Source organism: Lithobates pipiens, unplaced genomic scaffold, assembly GCF_037356315.1.
Source record: "Lithobates pipiens isolate NorthernLeopardFrog02 unplaced genomic scaffold, aLitPip1_a1.2 Scaffold_19, whole genome shotgun sequence".
NCBI lineage: Eukaryota > Metazoa > Chordata > Amphibia > Anura > Ranidae > Lithobates > Lithobates pipiens.
The window spans coordinates 552,146,267-552,164,076 of NW_027507764.1; the positions used below are offsets into that span (position 1 = coordinate 552,146,267).

Sequence of the window (17,810 nt, forward strand, 5' to 3'; positions counted from 1 at the left end):
ACAGCTAAATAAAAGGATAAAATACTATATATATGCCAAGATTTACACAGCCCTGCCACACTGTTCAGCAAGTGTTCTGCAACTATGTAATCCAACCAGGTCTTGTGACTTAACAGTGCAAAGAGAAGCAGCTCATCTCTCAGACACTAATATCAGCACTCCACTTGTTAATGTATGAGCACTGCAGAACAATTGATTCCCTGTGCCGTTTCCCCTTCTTCCAGTCTAAATCATGCTGTACAGGGACTGCAAGACGTACAATGGGTATAGAAAAGAATCACCACCCCACCCCCCATTGCTTTGCAGCTTAAAATTAAGATATACACAGTTTTTGTTTTATCCAGCTGTATTTACTAGTGCAACTTATAGCATCCAAGTGAAAGATATAACACCAACATGTCAGAAAAAAAAATCAAAAAAAAAAAATCAAAAACAGAATCACTGAGTTGGAGAAAGGATCACCCCCCTTATGTCAGTATTTTATCAGATCACCTTTTGCTTTAATTACAGCCTTTAGTCTGTTGGGATTTGTCTCTACTAACCTTCCACATCTAGACTTGGCAATATTTGCCCACGCTTCTTTTCAAAACTGCTCAAGTTCAGTTAAAGCGGAGTTCCACCCAAAAATGGAACTTCCGCTTTCCAGGTCCCCCCCCCCCCCCCCAGTGTCACATTTGGTACCTTTCAGGGTGTATAATCCATGTATTTGCTCCCACTTCTGGCCATAGATCACCACTGGCTCCGTGGTGATCTACGCCATGTCCGGTCCCTCCTCTGCCCCCCCAGCTGTCTTCTGGGAGGCACACAGGTCCCAGAAGACAGGAGGGACCAGTGAGGACGTGCAGAGTGACTCGCACATGCCCAGTAGGGAACTTCCTGATTCCCTTACCGAAGATGGCAGCGCCTCCACCCGGGAGCCGAGGGACAGATCGGCTTCGGGTTAGGACATCGCAGGCGCCCTGGGCAGGTAAGTGTCCATATTTTAAAAGTCAGCAGCTGCAGTATTTGTAAAATTTGGCAGAACTCCGCTTTAAACCATTCTACAGATTTTCAATGGGGTTTAAGTCTGGGCTCTGACTAGGCCATGCAAGGACAATCAATCACCTTTTTCTTCTTCAACTGCTCATTTTTGCTGTGTGCTTTGGCTCATTGTTATGTTGAAAGGTAAACCTTCTTCCCATTGACAACTTTCTGTCAGCAGCAGATTTTCCTCAATAATTTGTGATTCTGTTTTTGAATTGTTTTCACCACCACCGGTCACCATCAAATGTAACTGAAGTTGAGCAATTCTGCAAAGAAGAGTGGGTAAATATTGCAAAGTCTAGATGTGTAAAGTTAGTAGAGACAAATCCCAACAGACTAATGGCTGTAATTAAAGCAAAAGGTGGTCCAACAAAATACTGACATAAGGGAAAGACTCCTGATTGGCTGTCGAGGAGGAGGGAGGAAACGGAAGCCGCCACTGCCGTCGCCATGCTCACCCGTGGAGAGCAGGAGAACGGGAGGCTGCCGGTGATGGGGTAAATGCGACCGACCGCCAGGTGAGGGGGGGTTGTGGCAGACAAAAAAAAATTTGATCGGCCGCCCTAAACTCGATCGACCACCCTGGAACTCGCCCTAAATTGCTACAGCAAACATGCGCCATTACATTATACTCAGAAAACATAGAGTTGGTGGAAAGAAGTACTCGCTTACAGGAAAGAGGGCTGTTAGGATGTGCAGGGAAGTTAATTAGTATCTAATAATGTTTTTTTTTTCTTTAATGACTGGTCCTTAGTTAAAGCTGCAGTCTTAAACTAGTTAATTGAATTTAAATTAGTTATCTTAACCATTTCCCGACCGCCTACCAGAAATGTATTGCGGCAGGTTGGCTCTATTGCATGAAACTACGTACCTGTGCGTCATTTCGTGCAATAGACCCTAAGGGGCGCACGGGCACTGTTTGGACAGAAAAAAGCCAATCAGCAGACGCGATGTCCACCGGCCACCCGCAATCGTTCCCCAGAGAGGCAGATTGCCGCTCTGACAGGGAAGAAGATGGAGATCTTGCGTTCCTGCCAAGCAGGAACACCAATCTCTGTCTTCACCCAGTCAGACCATCCCCCACACAGTTATCAGCCCCCCTAGGGACACACTTAACCCTTTTATCGCCCCTGATGTTAAGTCCTTCCCTGCCAGTGTCATTAGTACAGTGAGAGTGCATATTTTTAGCACTGATCACTGTAATATTGTTACTGGTTCCCAAAAATGTCAAAAGTGTCAGGCATCTGATTTGTCCACCGCAATATCGCAGTACCTCTAAAAAAAAAAAAAAAAAAAAACGCTGATCGCTGCCATTACTAGTAAAAAAAATAAAAATAACTAAAAATGCCATAAAAATATCCCATAGTTGTAGATGCCATAACTTTTGCGCAAACCAATCAATATACACTTATTGGGATTTTTATAACCAAAAATATGTAGTGGAATGTTTTATAGCAGAAAGTAAAAAATTGTGGGGTTTTTTCTTTGCTCTTTTTTTGTTTATAGCGCAAAAAAAAAAAATTTAAATCACAGAAGTGATCAAATACCATCAAAATAAATTTTATTTGTGTACCGCATAGCACGACCACGCAATTATCAGTAAAAGTAACGCAGTGTCGTGCTGCAAAAAATGGCCTGGTTATGAAGCAGGGGTAAACCTTCCAGGGCTGAAGTGGTTAAACTCCAGGTCCGATCCAGATGTGTTTCTGCATGCACGTATTTCATGTGTTTGCATTCCAGTGCATCTTTGTTGTGTTTTTGATGCGTTTCCAGGCGCATTCCAGATGCTTTTTCCCCCCTCTTTTTTTCAGGTTTTTTTTCCCACTGTACTGGGGTCTGGTGCATTTTTTAAATATATTTTGGATACGTGTAGGTGCATTCGCTGCATTTTTAATGTGTTTTACCACAGTGCAGTACAGTTCTATGCAGGAAAAATGCAGCATGTTCTACTTTTGTTTCTGGAACTGCAAGCACTGGTGTGAATTATGCCATTGAAAGCCATGTGACCTACTTTCTATGCATTTTGTATGCAGAAAGAAAAACCCCACTGAATCGCATTTGGTGTGAACTCGCCAGTGGCGGCCTGTCCATTAGGGGCACCTGGGCACTGCCCCCTCTTTCTACGCCACCCCCCTATATGCAATGGATAGATTCATGCATGAATCTATCCACGGCTGCCACGGTCACCCCCTATTCATGCGTCCGGGCGCATGAATTACAGAGGCCGTTTTTTTTGCTTGTTTTTTAGAAGCACTTTATTAGAACCAGAGGCTCTAATAGGCTTCAAAATAGGGTGGGCTCTGGTTGCAGAGAATGTGGTCAGATCCCACCCAGGTGTCTTACAACAGCGAATGGAAATTTGCTGATGAAACATTGGTCCTCAATCCGGCCAATCAGAAGTGGGTGTGAGACCCGTTTTCCGATTGGCCGAAAAGAGAAGACTCCCGATTGGCAGCCAAGGAGGAGGGAGGAAACAAAAGCTGACACCGCCGCCATTACAGGATGACCCGTGGAAATCAGGAGAACAGGAGGCCACTGCCGCCAGTGATGGGGTAAGTGCTACTGACCGACCAGGGGGGGAGGGAAGCATACTGTTTGCCGCCCCCTCCCCAAAAAATTCCACTGGCCGCCACTGGAACTTGCCCTAAATTGCTACTGCAAACATGCAATGGAGGAATGTAATTTTAGTTACATCATACTCAAATGAAGATAAATATGATAAATAAATAAATATATATATATATATCTCAATCAAAGAAATATATATGTTAATTTTAAATAGGGCATACAGTTGGTAAACAAATATATAAACAATGGCAGATAGACTATACAATTGGTGATAAGCAAGTAGACCAGAGAATTACCCCTAAGCCCTATACTGGGGAGGGGCCTGCCTAAATGCCAACGTTACAAAAATGGTAGAGCAGTCTCTATCCAAGTCTTCCCTGCTGGCCAGTACATTGGGGCCCAAATCTCACATTGGAGCACTCAAAGTCCTTCCTAATCTAGATATAGGTGTCGGAACGATATCCCACTAAGCAACACTACTCCTTAAAGGGGTTGTAAAGTGAATTTTTTTTTTATTTAAAATAACAAACATGTTATACTTACCTCCACTGTGCAGCTCGTTTTGCACAGAGTGGCCCCCGAACCTGCTCTTCTGGGGTCCCTCCGTGGCTGTCTCTTCTTCCTCCTGCAGGTGCTTCTCACGTTCATGCGAGCTCCCTCGCATGGTGAGAAGCATCTGCGGGCGCGCTCCCGTGATACAGCCGGCGCCTATAGCCACTCGCTGTATCACACGGCCCCACCCCCCGGTGCTCCGCGTCAGTGGATGTGATTGACAGCAGCGCGAGCCAATGGCTGCACTGCTTTCCATCCATTCACTCCAGCCAATCAGCGGCCAGGCTGAACGGTGGAAAGGACATCGGGGGACGAGCGCGGGACTTTCGAGGGGTGAGGTAAGTAAAACGGGGGGGCTGGGGGCGCAGGCACTGTCAGATGTTTTTTCACCTTAATGCATAGAATGCATTAAGGTGAAAATACATTTACCTTTACAACCCCTTTAACCACTTGCCGACCAGCCTCCGTCATTATACTGAGGCAGGTCGGCACGATGCCGTGAGCCATCGTAGCTGTACGTCGGCTCCTTTAAGAGGTCCTGTCATGCTTTTTTTCTATTACAATGGATGTTTACATTTGCTTTTTTTTTTTTTTAAATGGGGATATTTATTAGAGCAAAAAGTACAAAATATTGTGTTTTTTCAAAATTGTCGCTCTTTTTTTGTTTATGGCGCAAAAAATTAAAACTGCAGAGGCGATCAAATACCACCAAAAGAAACCTCTATTTGTGGGAAAAAATTTTTTTTAAACGCACCGCATCCCGCCGACCTCGTGTGCATAAGCGAACGCATACGTGAGTAGCGCCCGCATATGAAAACGGTGTTCAAACCATACATATGAAGTATCGCCACAATTGGTAGAGCGGGGGTAATAATTCTAGTCCTAGACCTTCTCTGTACCTCAAAACATGCAACCTGTAGAATTTTTTAACCGTCGCCTATGGAGATTTTTAAGGGTATACGTTTGTCGCCATTCCACGAGCGGGTGCAATTTTGAAGCGTGACATGTTGGGTGTCAATTTACTCGGCGTAACATTATTTTTCACAATAGAAAAAAAAAATTGGGCTAACGTTACTTTAGTTTACTGTTGTCCTATTTTTTAATTCAAAAAAGTGTATTTTTTCCAAAAAAAGTGCGCTTGTAAGATCACTGCGCAAATACGGTGTGACAGAAAGTATTCCAACGACCACCATTTTATTCTCTATGGTATTAGAAAAAAAAATGTATAATGTTTGGGGGTTCTAAGTAATTTTCTAGCAAAAAAAACTGTTCTTAACTTGTAAACAACAAATCTTTGTTTATACTGTAATATTCGAATCTACGAATAATGAAAAATTTGTCCGAATATTAATACAGAACTAAACGAACTGCACATGTCTAGTCTGTGCAGCTGTAGTCTGGAGTATGCCCCCTACATGTGTGAATGTATTGAGGTACCATTCATTTAGTGCCATAACTTGTGGTGCACTGCTGCATTGACAGAAAGGGTCAGCTAATTTTATGCTGCGTACACACGACCTGACTTTTCGACGGACTAGTTCACAGATGAGCGGTTTTCCCCATTTTTAGTCTGTCGGACTTGAGTCCATCAGATAGACTTAAAACATATTTCTACATCCGTCCGACTTTTGGGAAAAAAAAGTCTGCTGGAGTCCACACGTGATAGAATTGTCTGACGGATTCCGGTCCGCTGGACCAAGTCGGCCGGAAAGTCTGATCGCGTGTACGCGGCATTACAGTATATATTACATTTTTGTTGTCAGGTCCCTGTAATAAGTTGAGGGCCACATAACTGGGGACAAGGGCAGAAGTACGTGTGTAGCCTACATACTTTGTGCTGGAGGTTGCCCCCTTTTCTTATCTTAGAAAGTTGTAAGGTATTTGGTATTGTATGAAACACAGAGTGGACAGTTCATAGGTTGGACTTTATGCCATAGGTTGGACTTGATGGACTTGTGTCTTTTTCGACCTCACCTACTATGTAACTATGTAACTGAGTGTTCAGATTGCATTCCAGATCTTCTCGCAGGTAAACACTATACGTGTGTCTTTTGACTTAGCTCTTTTTGGGTGGAGCCCCTCTCATTCTTTCTGGTGACCGTACCTTGCTGTCAGACGCAGATCATTTTAGGGAGGTGGAATCTTCTAGATGTAGCTCGAGGCCAAAACACCTTTTTGGAAAGGAATTCTTGAGAAAAGACTCATCGCTTTCCTCAGGTGGAGAAATAAACACATCTGAACCAAACCAAAAAAAAAAAAAGAGAGCCTAGATGATTAGCCTTTACTAATCCTCCTCCTCCTAGATGGGGGGGCAGATAAAGTCCCATGTGTCCAGGTGAGAGCCATAGAATAAATGTGTTCTGGGGGATAAGGCTGTTTGCTGGAGCCCAACCTGTGCAAACAAGCATTCCATAGCAAGATCTAAGACTTCCAGGGTCATAAAACTGCACTAATCTGCCAATAAACATAAGGACAGAGGCAAATACCGCTCAATACTGATGTAGACAATGTTCTGCTGGGCAATGTAATGAGAGGTTTAAATGGCAAGAGATGCCTTAAAGTGTTTGTCAACCCTGCCAATTAAATTCACTTTTTTGCCTCCTTTTAGTCAGTTAAATATACATTTGAAAGGGTTTTGAATATATATGTTTGATAAGTGCACTCAAAAAGAAGAGGATCGGGGCTGCTATGTGCAAAACCATTGCACAGAGCAGATAAGTATAGCATGATTGTTAAGGGTTTTTTTTTTTTTAATCTTTCCTTTAGAAACACTTGAAGAGCCAATATAAACAAAATGTAGTGATGAAAAAAAAACACGTGTGGGATTGATGAATGTTTCTTGCGTAAATTTTTCAATATCCGTATTTTTGAGTATATGGCATGGATTAGACCAGTGATTCTCAACCAGGGTTCCTCCAGAGGTTGCTAGGGGTTCCTTCAGCATTGGGCAATTTCTGCCTCTCAGATAAGTTCCCATCTACACCATTGATCTTTTTAACTATCTGTAAGGAGGTAATTCTTCCAAATGACCACAAGTGTAAGGACCATTCTTCCCACTGACCATCACACTAATGTATCATGAGTTGTAGATTTCTAATTTTTTAGCAGGGGTTCCCCGAGACCAGAGAACTATTTCAAGGGTTCCTCTGTGTTGAAAAGGTTGAGAAAGGCTGGATTAGACCTTTGTATACATACTTTGTGCAAAAAGGGTTCCCTCTTTCTCATTTTAGGAAAATTGTGAGGTATGCATTGGAGTCTAGGCAAAAAAAAATCCCTTCTCAGATGCATGATTTGTTTCCACCAAGTTCCTTTGCTGGTATATGCACTCTTCCGATCGTGTGTGGGATAATCCGATCGTTTTTCTTTAAAAAAATTCCAACTGACCTAGAAATAGGACATGTTTCAAATCTGTCCGACGGACTCAATTCCTATCGGGAAAACCGTTTGTCTGTATGCTGGTCCAACGGACCAAATACGACGCAAGGCAAGCTATTGGCTACTGGCTATTGAACTTCCTTTTCTTGTCCCGTCTTACGTCATCACGTTCAAAATGAACGGACTTTCGAACGGACTTAGTCCGTACATGTGTGGGCAAGTCCATTCGTTCGGAAGTCCATCAGAACTCCGTCGAAAGTCCGTCTGGAAGACCGTCTGACCTTTTCTGCCAGAAAGTCTGGTCGTGTGTACGCGGCATTAGGCTCATCTAATAATCACATCCATACTCTCACATCCATACTCATGAGCTTCTGCAATTATTGTTCTCTACCATATGTCTCTCAGAGGAACGATGGTTCTAATACAAAACTGAGATCTTGAAGACACACTACTGCCAATACAATCTGCAAGAGAGGCAGATTCTCCTCTGAACGTCATGAACAGTACACTATGCTCATTTAGAAGCATCACACAGCAAAGCTGGATTGTAATTAACATCTTGGAAGATCTTAGAGCTGAGCTCCAGGCAAACAGCTAAATACACAGATGAAATATATTGAGGGAGCTGCCAAAGGATTTTCTGTCTCTCCAGTCCTGACAGCACAGTCAGTTCGGTCTCTTGACTTTTCTCCATTGCATTTGTAACACTCCCCAATAAAAACGAGTACCGTCTCCTGCTCTCACACAAAAGACTATTTAAGGTACTTCCATGGTGCTAGTTAGTGTAGGGTACTCATATGGTGTACTCAGTGTAGGTTACTACGTAGGGTACTACTATGGTGCTACTTAGTGTAGGGTACTTCTATGGTGCTACTTAGTGTAGGGTACTTCTATGGTGCTACTTAGTGTAGGGTGCTTCTATGGTGCTACTTAGTATAGGGTACTACTATGGTGCTAATTAGTGTAGGGTGCTTCTATGGTGCTACTTAGTGTAGGGTACTACTATGGTGCTACTTAGTGTAGGTTACTACTATGGTGCTACTTAGTGTAGGTTACTACATAGGGTACTACTATGGTGCTACTTAGTGCAGGATACCACTATGCTGTACTTAGTATAAAGTGGTATTCAGTGTTGGTTACTACTATTGTGCTACTTAGTGTAGGGTACTACTATGCTGCTAATCAGTGTTAGGTACTACTATGGTGTATTAAGTGCATGGTATTATTATGGTGTATTTAGTGTATGATTTAATAATCATGTACTTAGTATAGAGAACTACTATGGTGCTACTTGGTGTAAGGCACTACTATGGTGTACTTGGCGTACTTGGTGTAGGGTACTACTATGGTGCTATTTAGTGTACTTAGTCTAGGGTACTACTCTGATGTACTTAGAGTAGGGTACTACCATGGAAGACCTCTAGCACTGAGGTTGTCTGTTGAGCCCCAAACTTGGGTAATTTTGGTGTCTGCTGTAATACGACAATACAGATATGTCATCCCCCTAACCCCAACCTGTGTCTGAACAGAAAAGGAGCAGCACCTATCTGCTTACTCTGAATTAGTGCCTGTTTTGACTGTTTGTTGATTATCATGACAAGGAAGTTTGGCATTCCCATACAGATCTTGGGATATTCAAAGCCTACTTAAAGCAGTTCAACTCAGAAGGAGGTCAACTACAGGTCCAATGCACCCGTTAATGAATTCTGAGGGTCTATTTATGTCTTTATGTTGTGGGAATGCTTGTGTTACTGTAATGCACGTCAATGCATTGTTAAATGCCTTGTGTTGTGTTGGTATTCATTTTAAATGGCTCACCAACACACTATGGCAACTCACATTGGTTAAAGAATGCTGCTACATATGGCAATGCAGCATAGTGTGTTGCATTGGAAGTTTTCTGACTCAAGTTTTTCTGATTCAATTTTAGGGACATCTTGGTGCGTAGGCAGCCCATTTTTTTCAATGAGCTGCTTTGATGCAATGTATGTTAGCACACCACCAAAATGTAAATGGGTCCCAAAGGATCTTAGAAGCATCTCAAACTGATGCCATCGACACAGGGTCAAGGTCCATCGACACAAGCTGTATCGTCACTGTCAGCATATCATGGGTCCTTACTACTGCCCTTCTCTGTCTTCTTCTTTTTTCCAGGAAAGGGGTTAATAGCAAGTCAAATGAAGGTACTTCTACAAGTTGCTAGTTAAAATTTTTTTTAGGCTGGATCGATGCATTTTCTATTAAAATTGATGCATCAATATGTATCTCAATGCATTCATTAAGACGAGGGTCAATATGCGTCATGGTGCACACTGGCGCATCATTACACATTATTGGCCTTTTTACACTGTTAGTTGGAGGGGGATAAAAAGAAGCATTTTTATTACCCCCTCGACTGCTCACCTTTAAACTTCAAAGGAGACAGTTGGGGGTGTATATATGCCACGGCCTCGGTGCTTTCCTGTCAATCCTAGCACCTGCCCAATGCATCCTCCCACTCAAGTGAATGAGACCATGCTGCAATTGCATGTACTTGGTTGCGGTGAGGTCATGCAGCATTTAGGGAGTGAAAACAAGCAGTGAGGATTTAACATATATCTTCCTCAAAGCCTGCCAAACATCTCAAAAAAGCGTTTTGAGCGCAGCAGTCCTTTCAGATGTTCAAAACTTAAACTCACTATAATGCGCATCAACACGTGCTGATGTGCCTTATGACACACATTGACATCCAATACAATGCATTGCAAAGCACTTTCAAAGTGGACATCAACATGCGATTTTTTTTAATCCAGTAATCTTTATTAGAAAAATGTTTCTTACATCAATACATCAGACACATTTCCCATTCATATTATCCAGATACAGCAAAAATATACATTACATAAAAAAAAATCTCAAAATCAAGCAGCCCCCTCATCTCCCCCTTCCAACCCCATTTCCCATCGACGGTTATCCTCCCTCCATTCTATGGCAACTCACATTTCAAGGCCCAAGACCTCCAACCAGCTTTTCCAAATAGCCTCAAACTTCCCTCGACAATTTCTATGTAGAAAAGTAAATTTCTCTTTTAATATTGTTTCTTTTATTTGCGTTCTCCATTCCTCCACTGTTGGTGGATAAGTGGAGATCCATTTCTGCGCAATTAATTTACGTGCCTGGAACAAACTTCTTGCTATTGTATCATTAGTATTTTTTCAACAAACTAGATTCCTCCATTATATTTAATATCCAAATTCCAGGATCCACTAAAAGTTTGATTTGAAGTACCTCATTAATAGTTTTAATTATGCTTCACTATATTCAATAGAAAATGCAATCAGGAGAATGAGAAGGTGGACACCCTATACCCTGCCTACTCTCCTGATCACCCTTTGCAGGTGATAAGCTGTCAGTGCCCACGCCGCTGATGCGGTGGTTCCAGGACTTGAAATCATCACTTTTCTCTTCTTTCTGCAGGACTTCTGGGATAGATCAGAGTGATTCTCTGTGCCGGTGCTGACCAATCAGAATCACTTGGATCCATCCCAGAAGCCCTGCTGTAAGAAGCGGGAGAAGAGCGGGGAATCCAAATCCCCGCACTGCTACACTGGTTGCCTGAACACTGACAGCTCATCAACCACGGGAGCTAAGTACAGCAGGATCCGAGGGGTGGGGAGGGTGTAGCATACCTCCCAACTTTTTGAGAAGAGAATGAGGGACACCTATCAGCAAAAGCATGCAGGCATAGGACACACCCCTAGCCACGCCTCCTTAAAGGGGAATTGTACAAAAAATCAAGATTGGTTAAACTCACAAGTGATTTTTTTTTACCACTACTATTCCTTTATATTGGCGTTTGGAATTGACAAAATTTAGAAATCAGATGAAAGGTTTAGCTCTGAAAAACACTTTTTGATAGATAAAAAGTACATTTCATATACATCTATATAAATCAGACCAAAATGAGGGACAAAGGAGGAGGAATGAGGGACAGAGGGACATTGCTCCAAATCAGGGACAGTCCCTCCAAATCAGGGACAGTTGGGAGCTATGCGTGTAGGGTGTAAGTTTACTATTTCATCTTCTCTGTAAAGGTGAACTTACACTTTAATGAATTTTTCATTTCTGCATTAATTGATGTGTTTTTTTTTTATCTGTATAGAGTATAGAGTTTTTAAGGTCAGTCCTCCCAAAACTGATATTTCCTTTTTGGTGGATACTCGAGAGTTAAATAACTTAACAGTTTCTTATATGTCTTGGGAACAACATGGTTAAAGCGCCGTGGGCAATTTTTAGTTACTCAATCAGGCTACTAAAATTCCTACAATCACTGAACAGTGATTGATCACCAGATGGAACACATGCCGCCTATTAATAAAGCTACATAAGTAGCAGTTCATCTTACATGACTGCACAATGCTTCAGGTGTGTGCCATTGATCACTGCTACTTCGTGGCATTTGTGCAGCTCATACAATAGGGCCCATTTATTGCTTCTGATTAGAGATCAACATATTTTCTTAGTGATTTATCTCTAGCAATTTTAGAAGAACTGAGCTACTAAAAATTGCCAATGTCGCTGTAGCCCACGGTGAGATCTAAGTGCCAAGTTCTTGGGTCTGCACACCTGTTGTGCCCATTAGGAGGTGCTTTCACCATCCCTGAAGTGGAAAATGTAATAGGAAGAGCTGAGACACACAAAGGTGGGTGAGAAGAACACCCAAATCTCCCAGGTGGATTGGGACAGTCAGGTACTATGGCAGGGAGAACTCACTGTTGGAGCATGCAAGACATATAGTAGTGATAAATGGGGAGTACTTGGAATGGTCAGGGGTGGGTAGTGGGGTCAGCCAGGGTTCTGTGCTGGGACCAATCCTATTTAATTTATTCATAAACGACCTGGAGGATGGGGTAAACAGCTCGATTTCAGTATTTGCGGACGATACTAAGCTAAGCAGGGCAATCATTTTTCCGCAGGATGTGGAAACCTTGCAAGAAGATTTGAACAAATTAATGGGGTGGGCAACTACATGGCAAATGAGGTTTATTGTAGAAAAATGTAAAAAAATGCATTTGGGTGGCAAAAATATTAATGCAATCTACTCACTAGGGGGAATCTAGGATGGAAAAGGACCTGGGGGTCCTAGTAGATGATAGGCTCAGCAATGCCAAGCTGCTGCAAGCGAAGCGAACAGAATATTGGCATGCATTAAAAAGGGGATCAACTCCAGAGATAAAACGATAATTCTCCTGCTCTGCAAGACTCTGGACCGGCCGCACCTGGAGTATGCTGTCCAGTTCTGGGCACCAGTCCTCAGGAAGGATGTACTGGAAATGGAGAGAGTCCAGAGAAGGGCAACAAAACTAATAAAGTGTCTGGAGGATATTAGTTATGATGAAAGGTTGCGAGCACTGAACTTATTCTCTCTGGAGAAGAGATGCTTGAGAGGGGATATGATTTCAATGAACAAAAACCGTACTGGTGACCCTACAATAGGGATAAAGCTTTTCAGGGAAAGGGAATTTAAAAAGACACACAGCCATTCACTAATATTAGAAGAAAAGCGGTTTAACCTTATACAGTGTAGAGGGTTCTTTACTGTAAGAGCTGTAGGGATGTGGAATTCTCTTCCACAGGCGGTGGTCTCAGCGGGGAGCATCGATAGTTAAAAAAAACTATTAGATAAGCACCTGAACGACCACAACATTCAGGTATATATAACGTAATACTGACATAAAATCACACACATAGGTTGGACTTGATGGACTTGTGTCTTTTTTCAACCTCACCTACTATGTAACTATGTAAAGAGCCAAGGGCTGACTTACTACAATTCTCCACCCATACTAAAAATATCACTTTTGAGTGGACTGACCTTTAACATGTACAGACTATACCACCAGTGATGGCCAACCTTGGCACCCCACATGTTTCGGAACTATATTTCCCATGATGCTCATGCACTCTCTAGTGTAGTTGAGCATCACAGGAAATTTAGTTCCACAACATCTGGGGTGCCAAGGTTCACCATCACTGGACTATACCATTGCTCCTAATAGACTCTTGGATACACACTTTAACATCTGTAATCCACCAAGAAGGACACAATGACACTTTGGAACCCTGAACAACATAACATTGATACTTGGCATTCCAGAACTATGGGGCGCCAACACTGCATGACAGCATACTGACACTCAGCCTGACAACTATTACTAGGATTCTCCAATATCCTACACAGAAAGTGATAGAATTGTGAGGGTTGCATTGAGAAAAAGGAACAATTTAGCATGTGTTGTATGTAAGAAAAAAAAAACACAGTAAAGCCAATAAATAATAATAATCACGGCATGGTCTGCACATATTTTCCAGCGTGCTGGACAATTTCTGTCATTCAAACCTATAACTCACAGAAAGAAAACAGCAATTGGAAATTTAACTAAAGTAAAATGCCAAGTCAGGTGTAAAAGTTAAGATACTAGTTGCTGGTGACGAACTTTTACCGTAAAAGGTGGAAGATCACCTGACCAAGATACATAGTTTTCAACATTTCATAATTAAAGGGTCAGTCTACGCAGAAGTGATATCTTAATTTTTGCCAAGTAGTAAAACCACTAACAGTTTCTAATATCTTGGAGACTTATGCTTAAATCTCTGCGGTTGAGTTCCTGAACAACTGCCATAACCATTACGAGGGGAATTCACTTTGCATGTTGAACTTTTTACATTTTTATATAATTTAGAGTGATCAGAGAGCCCCCAAATTTGGAACAGAAATAATCAAAAATCCCACAGCTAGAAACCATGGTTGGGTGATCTTGCCATTGGGAACCCTGATAAGATAGAAGGATCAAGCAGATGGTTCCCACCAGACACTGCCCATTAAAAACATCACTTTTGGGTGGACTGACTCTTTTGGATGTAGCACCCCTCTGACACCCCAAGGCAGGATAGCACCTCCAGAGGCAGGGGCGATGGGCTAGCATTTCACCCCATGTCTAATTTTCGAGAAAACTCTGATGCCAAGTTAGTATACTTGAGAAAAATCACACATGATACCTTCTTAGAGTGCTTACGCAAAATGGACTTGTTGAACTTTAACAACCATGGAACTTTCCAAGGAAAAATCTTAAAAAGCCCTGCCTGGAATATCAGGGCAGCATAACACATAGCCGGCAGCTGCTAACATCTTATAAGACCAATGCCAGGTATACTTTGTTGCTAAGCTAGTTTATGAAAGCATGCCATGTCTAAGGTTGTCTCAGAAGACTGCGAATCACAATGCTTTCCATGACATGGTTTAATAAACTTTAAATAGCTAAAGGAATGACATTTTTTTCTCACAAATCTGTAGAGTTGTCCCGGACGCCATATCCAAATTCAAAGAGACCTGGGCTCCATGGATTACCCACTTTCTACAAGTTGATTATGATCACCAACAAACAGACCCATCAACGTCTAACCCACCTTGAACTGGTGGAACCCTGGTTTCCCTAAAAGCTCCAAGGGGCTTTTCCCCCTCATACCCTTCATTCCAGGACATCCGAACCTTTCCCAACTCCTGCTCTGTCCTCACCTCTCCCATCTCCTTAACTTTGGTGATTTTATGGCTAATAAGAGAGCTTTCAGTGTATCAAATAACAATATAATACTGCACTGTAACACCTGTATTGCTTCCACCCTATAGATACATTGAGTTATCTCAGTTCACATTCTGTACTTTTTATTGGCCCTTCTGGACGGCCATTCTCTATTCCAATAAGTAGGGAATCCATGAACAAATCCCCTGAATTGGAGCTCTACAGAACTGATGTCACTTTTGCAGCATCCATCTCCGTCAAATCTTTGGTCATCCAGCTTGTGACTGAATGGACCCATGCCAAGTCTATGGACAGGTGGGCGTAAAGGGATGTCCATACATTTACATCCTTTTACCTTCAATCCATCCTGTTTGGTGTGAAAAAATGGAATGGAAGAGGTTGGAAACCTTTTCAATTTTTGGACCTGGACAGACTTGGAGGTAACCAAATGCCCGCCCACAGACAAATGGTGGCCATACACCAATCAATTTTTTTTTTTCCGCTTGATATGCAATTCAATAAAAATAAATAATTGAATAGTCATAACTATCGAATTAGACTCTTTTTCAATCAGATTCAATCACACTGATTCAATCTGATTATGAGAATACATGCGGAAACAGAGATGCTATTCTATAACTATTGATCAGAATGTGGAATATTGATCAAAAGGGTTGGTTGATTATTTTATTTTTGTTATATTTGTGAGAGATTGATCAGAAAATAAATGGTTTATTTATCGAAGCATGTGATACCACCATAACATTGAGCTTCCAAGATACGCAGGAAAAACTGACAGGTGGATCTGATCAGACCGATTGTGTGAAAAGACCCTAAAACTCCTAAGGTGGTCATACACACTTATATGTATACACATATACACTATAAAAAAAAATATATATATATATACATCCACACACATACACAGTAAGTATAAGTATACACTATATATATATATATATATGTATGTATATATATATATATATATATATATATATATATATATATATATATATATATATACACACACATACACAGTATATATATATATATATATATATATATATATATACACACACACACACACACAGTAAATCTAAGTATTAACAGTATATAAATATAGACACTGCAGTTTATGCATATATTTGCAAATGTGTGCAAACAAAACACTTCAATATATGAAAAATGTATTTCCCGATCGATCTCTCCCAATAGGATCAATCGAAACAGAATGTACAGTTGATTGTCAATATGACACACGCAGGGAATTGTAAGATACCATCGCAAGTTATTGATCGCACTTCTGTTTCCACCATGCAATCTCATAATCTGATCGCTTGAAATCCAATCAAATTCATGACCAAAACATAGTGGTGCTGACGATCAATGCCAAATGATTGATATTTTTCGGTCCTGGATAATCAACTCAGTTTGATTGAATCTGATCTGAACTGAACTAAAATCAATCAGAAGAAAAGTCCTGCCTGTTCATTTGTTTGCCGCCTTGATCATTTTAATCAAACAGCACATTGATTTGAATAATAAAATCAAAATGATAATTATCGATCCACTATGCAATCTCATAATCTGATCGATACAAATTCTTGGCCAAAGCATCTTTGGTGCTGCTGATCAATACAAAACAGTCAATAATTTTCCCCTCTGGCCAATCGACTCAGTTTGATAGAATCTGATCGAAACTGAGCCTAAATCAAAATCGGAAAGGGAAGTTGCGCCTATTCTATTGTTTGCCGATTTGATTTTGATTGATTGGATAATGACATCGAAGTGTGTATGGGCACCTACTAAAAAAAAAAATATATATATATATATATATATATTAAACAAATATTAAACAGGGACACTTAACTGATAATTCTGTTCATCTCCTGATCCACAATTTGGTCTTAGAGGAACAATGACCGTTATATAGAAAACAATGTCACTTTGTAGAATTTAACTGAAGATAATTTTTAGTTTTTAATCCCATAATAAAAAAAATTGAATGCAAGTTTAAAAAAAAAAAACACACATTGTAACAAGTTAGCTTTTAAACAAAAAAAATAACTAATTCCCAGGGATGGAAGAGTGGGAATGTGTGCATCATCCGCAGACCAAGGACCAAGGGAAGACTTACCTGTACGGTCATTAGTGAGTTGGGTTGTGAAGAGTTAGGTCCTCTGCAAAGTTTAAGAAAAGTTCTTCCCTGCTGTTCTCATTTGCCTCCTCCAGGCTGATGTGGGTCCTTCCCAGCCAGACTCCCAGCTGCTCCTTCCTCCTCCTCAGCACTTCTGATCTGATAGCAAGTGAAAAAGAGAGAAGAAAGGAGGCCAGGCAGCCAATTATGAAAGAGAAGGTGGATAGAGAAAAGCCCCGCAGCTAATCACCGACATTCAAATCTCCCCGAGCGCCCCTCCTTTCCCAGCTACCTTCCCAGGGATGGCCCCCTCCTACAACACTCTGTGCTCCTCTACCTGTGTGAATAGCATACTCACTTGTGTATCCTTCTCTACTAAAAGCTGGAGAAGAGATAATTTCATCCCAGGCTGGAAATCATAAAACGCGAATCGTCAATATACCTGTGTGAGAAGCCTCAGAAGGAGCTGCGCATGCTATTTGCACGCTACCTCCCGTCTACAGAACACAAAGAATTATTTTGCAAAATCAGAATGTGAAACCTCTACCACAGCCACATAGACAAATACACACTCCACCCCAGTACAGTCCAAGTCT

At 41.4% G+C, this 17,810-nt stretch overlaps 1 protein-coding gene across 3 annotated transcripts in view; it reads right to left on the reverse strand.

Annotated features, from left to right (window-relative positions):
• COL14A1 (collagen type XIV alpha 1 chain) overlaps positions 1-17,395 on the reverse strand; it is a 258,472-nt gene extending 241,077 nt beyond the window's left edge. For all 3 annotated transcript variants that reach the window (XM_077493283.1, XM_077493281.1, XM_077493282.1), the window contains exon 1: positions 17,215-17,395. The gene's annotated coding sequence lies outside the window, so the exon portion shown is untranslated. The remainder of the gene's footprint in view (positions 1-17,214) is intronic.
• Positions 17,396-17,810: the final 415 nt, after the last annotated feature.